Source organism: Morone saxatilis, unplaced genomic scaffold (assembly GCF_004916995.1).
Source record: "Morone saxatilis isolate NCDOM2014 unplaced genomic scaffold, NCSU_SB_2.0 Contig0, whole genome shotgun sequence".
Taxonomy (NCBI): Eukaryota; Metazoa; Chordata; class Actinopteri; family Moronidae; genus Morone; species Morone saxatilis.
The window spans coordinates 6276236-6287155 of record NW_023339650.1 but is presented as its reverse complement, the minus strand read 5'-3'; positions in this window follow the sequence as shown (position 1 = coordinate 6287155).

Below are 10920 nucleotides of genomic sequence, written 5' to 3'. Positions count from 1 at the left end.
ATGTCCTAGAAATGTGGGAACATACGGCTGTGGGACCATTGGGCTGTGGGAACATAGGGCTGCCCCCGTTACAATATTAAACACATGGTTAAGATGATGAAATAATCAGATTGTTAAAAGTCTGATGTACTGTTGACCCATCCAACCTCCCTACATAGACGCTCTATAATAGAATCACCTGACTACCTCTTATGCTAAGCTGCTAAAGGACTTTGTCACTAAATGTAAACATGTTGTTTTGGGGCTGTCGATAAAACAACCCATGCTGTCGCTCTTCCTCAGAGGACAGTTTCAAGCAGTAATGCTGTTTGGCTGCAGTGACTGCAAGCACAGTGACAGAAATTGATGACAAAGTGTTGGATAAGAAGCTGTTGTTGCCTGCTAGCCGTGTTAGCTCTCTCAGTTAATGTTTACAACCCTACAAACGCCATGTCTTGTCCCACTGTTTTTTTACCACACCACTTTTGCACCATGGCACAGAAAGTAAAATGTCCCTAAACCTGCACTTTGTCTCTGTATTTTTATGTTTGCTTATTGTTACACACAGTTGACCTAAAGTAGAATGTACAGTCTTGCCTTGGGTGGTTCTGATGTCCGTATTTGAACCTGTCATGGCAACTATGTGGCCTCCAGGCAAATATAGCCAGTGTCCTCAGGCAGAGTAAACAGTGCAACTGTCCACCCCCAAAACACACTCATGTTCACACATAAAGACAAATCACATCAGATATCTGTTTGGTTTAAATCCACATAATAAATGTAATGTTTCATATTATTGTGGCATGTAAACATGAATTGCACTGACGCACCAATTGCCTGACTCAAAGTTGTACATGTCTCTACCTGCCTAATAGCAGCACTCTTGGTGTGTAGATATTGCTTCTTGCTAAAAGTGAACTGCTGGAAAAGCCTTTGCCTTTACTTGGAGCTTTCTAAAAAGTTGCACTTGGGGATCCAGCGAGCCATGACTCTTCATTTTGGTTTGTGTTCATCCCCAAACAATGACATCATCTATCTAAAGCGGTGCTCTGCACAAGTACCTCCATTCTGACCTCTAATTGGCAAGGCAGTATGTGCCAGAGGGAACATTACACTGCATTCCTAAATGGCTACTCTGGGCCACTGCACAGGACATTTAGTTAAAGTTGGTCATTCTCCATCCCCGGAGAGCTGGTAAAGAGTTTGCCACGTTGCCTGGAAGAAAGTGCGAAGACATACAATGTGCTGTAGATGACAGGATTCTGCTGTGAGGTCCCTGGATGCAGCCAAGATGGCAGGCTACACAGCATGGAGCTAAGTAATGCACCACTGCATCTGGCTAATAAGCTGTAAATAATTGTCTGGGCTTCACTCCCCTCTTTTTCTCTGTATTCTTTCTAGCTTAATACGAAAACATCCAGTTGGATCAAGCTTTTTTTAATAGCATGGGGAATGGGTCCTTCTTGGAGCATCCCTTGTTTTTCAGCATTACTTTGACATAACATGGATGTAAATTACAGATAACAGGACTTCAGCACACTCTCAGTGAACCTTTGTTTTTGCAATAAATCAATAAGAACTCACGCTGGCATTTTCCCTTTTTCAAAAATATTGTAATTGTAGGTGGTTAACAGGGCGAGAAAGGGAAATAGTTTTCTGCCATACCTGCGATTGTGATATTTTTTAAAATGTATAATCAGTAACAAGACGTCTTCCGTCCAAATGTTGACAAAATGACACAAATGGTTTCTGAGATACTGCATCTTAGTTTGCAGTTTGGACATTTAAAGCTGCAATAATCAATATATTTTGCAGCTGATGCTGGGGAGCAGGAGGTCGACAAGAGCAACTGGAGTGTGGTCTTAGTCTTTAAGAAACACAAAATGCTGCACTTAGCACCTTTAAATGTTTAAATTGTTATGTAAAACTGGTTCAAACCAGCTGAATTAAATTTCATACTCTGCAGCTGTCAGCAGCAGCATTCATAAAACCACCATCATATCCAGCACCACAACTGTCTGTAAATACATAGTGATGATTAAGCACTTGAAGCTTTGGGCTGTTTTGTCAAGAATCATTTATTTTTTAATGAAAACCTCATCTGTCCAATACAGCAGACTTGCTGAAACCCATAAATAAAAGTGGTGTCTCTTGTGAAGTTATTAACTCAAATTTAATGCTGAACACTGAACTGGGAAATAATGTAATCATATTGTCCTCTTGTGTTTGTGATTAAAACTGAGTGACAGATTGTTCGACCCGCCCATAAATAATAAATATCATTTTCACAATCTGCATTATTTTTAAGCCCATTACATTTCCATATGACATCAATATAGCTGTATTAACTGCAGTTCCTTGTGGGCTTGCCTACAGTTCAGACTGCAGCGCATAATAAATGCTTATGTGACACATTAGTGTTGCTAATTAACTTAAGATATCGTGTCAGTTCTTGTACAATCAGAAAGCCATGCTTTTAAAATGTTTATTAAAACCGCCCAATCATTAAATGTTGTATTATTTTTCATACTAAAATGCACATATGGGTTTAATCTAGGTCCTATATAGACAGAGAGAATACAGATAATACATAATATACATAATTACACATTATTCATCATTACTCATGTCCACAGCTGTCAACCAGGCGAGCAATATGCTGCCTTATTTTGTTTTATTTTGTCTACATGTTTTGATCTAGGTGTGTATGAGCTTCAGACAGTAACTCTAAGGTATGTAGGACAATTACTTTAAATGCAAAGTACTAGTAAAGTAAGTCATTACAATTGAACAAACCTAGTACTAAATAACTGCTAACATTTTAATGACTTTACACTGTTCACAGAAGATGTCATTAAGTGTTAATGTGAAATGCATTATGCATTACTTCAAGCGTATGGTTTCCAGGTCTCCAGGTATTCTGCACATTGGGGTCTAACATGAAGGCAGCATTTTTGGCCAAAGTTCTATATTTTGTGTTTTATTTGTGCTCTGTCTCCTGGTTTGAAGTGGGACCGATTTAACTGGAAAAAGGTTATGTTCACTGATGCTCCCAGGGCTCTGTCAATCAAACTGATCAAACCACACTCAGAGTCATAATGATGCAGAATAACTCAGTGCTAAACTTTTAATAAATAACTTTGACAGTTTCACATTTCATACTGAGTATTTAATGTAAAAATAGGAGCAATTTAAAACCATATTTTCAGGGGCTTTGAGGGGGTGACTGAGTCCAGTGTAACAATATGTGGTACCTCTAGGTATAGCTCTTCCATCAATAATATGTAACAACTTTAAAGTCAGCTGCATGACACATCAAGGCTACCATTTGTTCCAGGCTACTGTGCTTTCATCACTGCAGTATCACCGACTTTACATTGTTCAGAGTCCCTGAAAACAAAATGAAACAGGCTCTGTTAGCAGGCAAAGCTAAATGTAACGGTTCTTGATCAAATTCTGTTGCGCTTCACTATGTTGTGAGTTATTTCATACCTCCTGCGGTGTGTGACAAGTGCAAACATGGTTGATGACTCTATGAATACAGCCGCAGCCTTTGTGTATCTGACATAATGAGACCTCGCTAACAACCAAATGAATTGCTTGTCTAATGAATCCCCTCGCTAAAAAGACCCAGCAGCTCCTCTGTGTCTCCTACAATAGGAACAAATTTGCTAGTTGCCACCTTTTCAACCTTTCCTCATATTTTCCTGTGATAGCATGAACAAGACCTTTCTGGAAGATGAGATTGCACCCTGTTGTCTGTAAATTAAATGCATCTGCTATAAAAGATATCCCCATGCCATTTTTTCCCTAGTATTCAGCTCCAAACTCTTAAACTTATTTTGCATAACTTTCTCTATGGAGCCAATGTGAAAATATGTTTAATACTAGACGGGTCAGAGCATTTACCTCTGACAAATAGGCTGTGGAAATGCATGCAGTGCTCAGTAGTGATATGTGTAATGCAACAAAACTGTATATGGGCTGATTTTTTTCTTTATCTATCCCCAACTGTATTCAATCATTTTAATCCCTTTTTATTGTCATGTTAATTAAGAAATCAGAATGGCCCAATTACATACCTTAATTAGCAAGTAAACACACAAACAACACACACACTCAGCCCCAAACAAATCCATTCCATCATGCAGAGTTTACCGAGTGTCCCTGCCTCCTGTCCTATCCTACACATCTGTTACAGGGTCTCTGCTTTTCTTCAAGGTGACTAATTTAATTTCCCTGATTTGACTGACCTTTGCCAGAGTTGTTTTGATGGCAATGATTTCCTGTCCCTTTCCCTCAGCATTCGCAGCAAACAGAGCAAGTGTAGCGGTCTGGTTTATGTTCCTGGCTCTCAGATGAAATGTGAAGTGAGCTGTAAAGAGATCCTTGTGTGTGACAGAGGGTCACTATGCACAAACAGGTGAAGTCATTGGTTTCCAGACAATATACTCAAGTGCTGTAAAACAGATTTTAAAGTGATATCCAGAATTTTAAAATTCTGATTTCTTCATGGTGTGATTGAAGTACAGATCTTTACCTCGACCAGTAGCAGTCCTATCTACAATGCGTGTTGCAGTTACAATGAGAAATGTGTTATCTTGCCTGTATGCTGTCTTGAAAGGACTGCATCTCCAGCTTTCCCTGTTCAAAACATGCTAGAGGTACCAGGTAACCAAATCCAAACTGATATCATGGAAAAGTGAATAGCTTAAAAGCACATACAGTATGACTGACACACACACTCTATCTCAGTGAGCACATGATCACCCACAAATGTTATATTAAATTCCCCAAAGCAGTTCATTTTTTGCTGTCTCCCCAAAAAAGAGCCTTATTAACAAGCGAAAATGCCAGCTTACAGTTCTTTGTTCCACTCTGCTCTGCATTCAGGGAGATTCCTGTGGGCAGTGCATATTGTACTGCCCATGGGAAGTGCATCTTTAACAAAGGGTTGTCTGTGGCAATGACCTGCACAGCAAGCAAGCAAATCTGTTTTATCATTGCATTTGAAAAGCACTGAGTCTTTCATGTCTGGCAGCTTTCATTCTTAGTGCTAAAACACAGTCTGGTTTCCTGATAGATTTCAATTTACTGATAAAATGAGTGTTAGAAGATTAAGGCTACATTTCTATGGGAGTTAAGGCTAATGGATCATAGTATAGTGTAAAATATTCTGTTGAATATTAGAGATTGCCTGTGTTTGCCTCGCAAGCAGTGGTGGAATGGAACTAAATACATTTACTCAGGTACTGTGTGTGTAAGTAATGTACTTGTCATCTCTCAGAGGGAAACATTTTACTTTGTACTTCACTACAATAATTAAGATTTCATGGTTCCAACTTCTCAGATGTGAGGATTTGTTGCTTTTTTTAAATTGTTAAACAATTTTCATTAAATCAATTATTGTTAAGGTGTCACTTTGGGGTATGGATCATTTTGCCTTTTTTACTATATTAAAAATGTTGACCAACCAAATAGTCAATTAATTCATGATGGCATTAATCATTAGTATACAAGATAGTTAAAATGATCGCCATCTCAACCAACTACAACAGTAAAATCCTGCTTTTATATTAATGCATGAGTAAAAATAATTCTATGATATAACAGTATAGCATGTGGTGTCATTGAATATGTTTACTTTTAATACCCTTTGGAATGAGCACATATACTCTGTAGCACATTATATGCTATAAAGTACCACATGTTGCCTCTGTTATATTAGTAGAATATGGTATTCAATTGTTAAGGAGCATTATTTTCGTATTTCATTATTTGTCAACTTTACTCAGCAAGGACGAGTTCTCAGTGTTATGTCAAAAGCTAAAATCCTATTTTGTGATGAGGTGGTATCATAGCTAATTGGTCATTTGTTTTGACAGCATATAAGTTATTTGGATGATTATTTGTGCCAGATGTTTCTGCATGATTTGTGCAAACAGGAGAAGTAAAATGCACTGTCATGCTTCGGTGGGGTGTTTAAATCGTTTCACTTTATCAGCCAATTGTAGCTAATTACAGTTATCCACAAGCAGCCTGGCTGAGTTGGCAAGATATTTAATTGGGTGAAAGCCACTGTGTACTGTTGAATCGAACTTGAATTAAAACCAAGAAAGACACTTATGTCTTAGTTTAAAACGTGATGTTTTTATTATTGTAATATGTACTGTTTCCTAGGTTTTTTTAGGCTTTCACAACACTAATCAACCTCTTTTCTCCAAAGTGCTTTTTGGCCTTATAGCGTTCTCTTTTGGTAGGAGATAGTCACCCCCTGTAGGCTTTAAATGTAGCTGTCATATTGATCCAGCTGACATGAATTCAAGCTGACCACAGCCACTGTTCTCTAAGAAGAATGAAACTGCCAACTTTCTACAGCCACCTTTTAAGCCCACAGGGGTGAGTATTTGATGTTAAAAAATAGATTTTGAGTGATGTACTACTTTAAGAGCTGACAGAAGATGTTCCTATGTCATGTACCTGGAAAAAAGCTCTGGATGATAAAAAATAACAAATTGAATTGCCTTTAATTTACCTGTTGATAATGTATGTGAATGAGAATGCTAGCTACAGTTTGTTGCCAGCCTTTGAACCATGAAACAAAGTAAGAATTAAGTTATTAAACAACATTTGAGTAAAATACATATATTTATTCACAGTTTTACTATGAGAGGAAAGGTTGGATTCTTTTGAAGCATGTAGATACTGATTTAATGGTATCCCAATTTCAGAATTGGTGTATCTACAGGCCATACTGCAAAAGCCACACTTGATCAGGCAACTTAAAGGTCAGTCTTCTTATGTAAAATAACTGCCTAGCATTATCCAGCAACGTATATGAATCGTGTAAAAAAAAAAAAAAACTTGATTCATATTTATATACATTCATATTGATTGATATTATTTTGACCTGGGTTGATCCTCTTTGGCTTTGTTCAAAATGTTACAAACAGAGCTTGTCTGAAGGGAGGTCTGATTTCAGTGTGTGCATTGCCCCTCAGTTTTATTACACTCCTTACAGTCCACCCACACAGGTGTTTTCACTAATTCGACCTCTCCTCAGGACAGCGTGGGTGGCTACTCAGAGAATTCAGGTAATGGTAATTGGACCACCTGTTTACATGTACTTCAACTGGGTTGCTGTAAATCTGTGTATACCTGCAGGAGTAGCCAGGTCCTCTTGTACCTCCAACCTTATACTGGAAGCAAGGTTTACTTATGTTAACCTGCAGTAACAGATTTTTTGGCCACTCAGTGTAAACACTACAACGACATATCATCACCGTATAAGTTGATACTGTGGCGTCAACTTTCTGGCCACCTGATTAATGTAAGTGTTTTTTGTCTCTACCAACTCCTGAGGGAAATATCAGGCTCTTTAGCTGCTATACTATGTGTATGAAGACACATGCAGTGTAGTAGTACACAATGACTCCTAGAGTTTGGTGAGGCCAGAGTAATTTAAAAAACCTGAATCAGTGTGGAGGGTCTTTAAAGTCTAAAAAGTTTTAAGTGTACAGTCCAGTTAGATCATGTACAATGCTGGAAATCAGTCCACAAAGGACAGGTTCGACACAGATTCTCCAACACCTGCTACTGAAGGGGCCACACATGCAATATTACAGCTTGCTTATCTTTCTGCCTTTAAACTGCCAGTTCCATATTCTCTTTGCAGGATGTAACCTGTGAGTGACAGCTTGCTATATTACATTTTATTACCCTGCAATGGAAATGCAGTGCGATAGGGCTCTAATCGGGGACCAGCAGTGGCATTCTTTTACGTGGTTTGGAACTCAGTCAATGCAGGGAAGGCTGATAGGATAGGATGATAATCTTTAAATGGGGGGCATTTATTTTTGAGCTCCACTGGCCAACAGTTGTTCATCTGGATTGGGATAAAGAGGCAGCAGCCAGGGGAAGTGAATACATTTTAGGGGACTGTGCATTTTTTTTTAAACATAGAAGTGAGAAAAGGCAAACTGGAGACAATATCTGTGCTCCAGTTACAGATCTGCAGACCATCAGGTCACTGTGCACGAGGACAGGAAGTCTCAGGACACCACTTGCCTGGAGACCTGGCATCAGTCTGCTTACCTGCATATTTAAAAATTTGATGCAGTAGCACTTGCATTTTTCATTGATGTAGAGGAGATTTACTCCAGCGCTCTGAGCGGTGGCCTTTAGCAAGAGGCATCAGGCTCAGTCATAACAATGCACAGTGGGAATAGGCTGTAAATTCTGATGAATAAAAGCAGTTGTTGATAAACCTCAGATCATTAAAAGATACTCTGTGTTCGGGAGAAGATATTAAATATGTCCTGCTCATGAGATGCATACAGCCAGGTAATTTCCTTACAGGATTTACTGTCCTTGCTCCTAAACAGGCAGGCACCCTCTCTGCATGCAATTAGGACAGCCTCGGCTTGATCTGTTCCATTTCTCTTAATGTTCGTCGCTGCAGCCTTTATTGTTCTCCTGCATTCTTATTGCTCTGACTCAAATAATAAAGGGCCTTCTGATACTTTCAGGTGACTTGAATGTAAATGCACTATTTTATTTATCCCCCCCCCATCATGGGATTGGTTTTGCTTGAGGCTATGATCACTGTGTAAAATTGGGAGGCACTACACACAAGTAAACTAGTTTAAGATTTATCACTTGGCTTGAGCATTCACAAAGTAACAGAATAGTTATTCTTACACATATTGTGTCTAACTACTCTACTACATGTCTATTACTGTCATGCCACAGAGCTCCAGATCGTTTTCCAAACTCAGCTGTCATTAGCATGAATCTTGACATCTCATTTAAAATCTTATGATTTTACCTCAGCCAGGATGTGTCTGCAGCCCCATTTCAAAACTGCGCTGCACACTCCCTCGTCAGGGAGAGCGAGGTGTCTTTCCTAAAGAGAGCGCTGGAGTTCCTCTGCCTCAGTTTAAGTGTCAGCCTGCAGCTTATTAAAGCGTTGTCAGGCTGGAGCCAGCGAGCTCATACCATTATGAGTTACCCGTGGCCCTGTGAGCGGCTTCAACCTCTGGCTACAGAACACTAGGTGATTTAATATGGCCTAAAGAAAATGGGTCTATATGGATAATCCTCTCTCACTCACATACATCCATGGCCTCTCAGTATTCTTTATGCTCCGGTTCCTTATTCACTCAGCTGTTAGGGTATAGACGTCTGCTCAGGGGTGTTGTGGTAACAGAAAAAGTGGGGTTAGTATGAATATATCTCTATTAATGGGCTGTCTCATCAGTGGTGCTTGAGAAATAAGTATACCCTTAAAATTGAGGTATACTGGCGTGTGTGATGGTTTAGTGTTGCAAAAGCTAGTAAGAAAAATGTTTGCCGATGTTGACCTTCAAACAAACATTGTATATCAGTCAGTGATCAGCCAATATGATGAAGGTGAGTTTCTGATTTCCCTTAACAGCTCCTGGCTTGTCAATAGTAAACATGTGTATCCCCTTGGGCAGCGCTGTGATCACAGGCTAAAAATTTGAGCCACAGCATGAATTGCGGTATCCAGCTGGGTTGAGTCACATGAAAAGTTATAGCTCAGATGCTACTCTGATCTTCTCCTTACAAAAAACTTAACTGAGTCAGGATCCAAAATGTGAAACAAGTGATCTGTGAGCAGATGGAGAGCTGATCTGAGAGTATCCATCCTTGTGACCCAAACAGTTACTGTATGCGCTTTTATTTGTTTATCAAAAGAACACTTATGGCTCATATTTCAATGCCATGCAGTGTGTATGGCCATCTCCCCTTTAACAAAGTTTTTGTATTTTTATATCATTTGACACTGGCATTCTGCCTCAGACATTTGATAGATTAAGGATTTTCTCTACTTGCCATGTTGTGGGTTGCAATGAATTGCAATTAAATACCTGCAGCAAACTAAAACATCTTCATACTTCAGATTCCATTTAGGAACAGTCCAAAACAGTACTAATTTTGCCTTAATATTTTCAGATTTAAATCTTGATGCCAACTGTCTCCGACAGGTAGTGTCAAATTTGTGTCTGAGGCACTTAAAGCTCATAATGTGGTCTTATCATGCTGGTCCCAGCAATTATGGATCTGGGACTTAGTCAAACTTTTCACCTCTTTTCATAGTTCAGTTTCATAGTAATGGGCAGAGTAAGATAGAGTTTACAGCTAAAAATGAGCAGAATTGTCCCTTAAAGAGCATCCAGAGTAGATTTGGAGTAGATCTTAACTCATTTCTATGAATGGTTTGTCACATTTTGGTCCTCTCAATTACTGAGCCTTTTACTAAACTACTTATCCATTTCCTCTATTACTGTTCCATTTACTTGATTACCTAGCCATCTACTCAATTACTCAACTCTTGACTAAATTACTGAGCCACTTACTCAATTACTTAGCTATCTGGGATTTGAACAAGGACCCTTTCGATTACAAGACCATGAGCCATTAACTCAATTACCTAGCTATTTACTTTTTTATTAATTACTGCCCTGTTTACTTTACTAAATCACTGTCACATCTACTCAATTACCTAGCCATTTACTCGATTACTCAACTATTTACTCCATTACTGGTAATGTATTCAATTACCTAGCCATTAACTCAATTACTGAACTTATTCCATCACTTAGTCATCTACTCTTACTCTACTATTACTACCATTACTGAGCCATTTACTTAGCTAAGTAATCAATCACTGAGCCATTTACTCAATTACTAAGACATTTACTCAACTATGATAGCTTGTAGCTATATTTTTGGTTTGTTTTCTATTTTTTTGGCTTGAAAACTATTATATCTTAATGAATCAAATGAACATCTGTCAAGAGCTTCAATCAAATTTTTAAAAATGGCAGAACACCATGATTTTGATGGCAGTGCAGTGTGTGCATTGGGAGTGTGTGTTGGAGCTTATGCATGAGTAATTATGCTGTTGAGGGACAC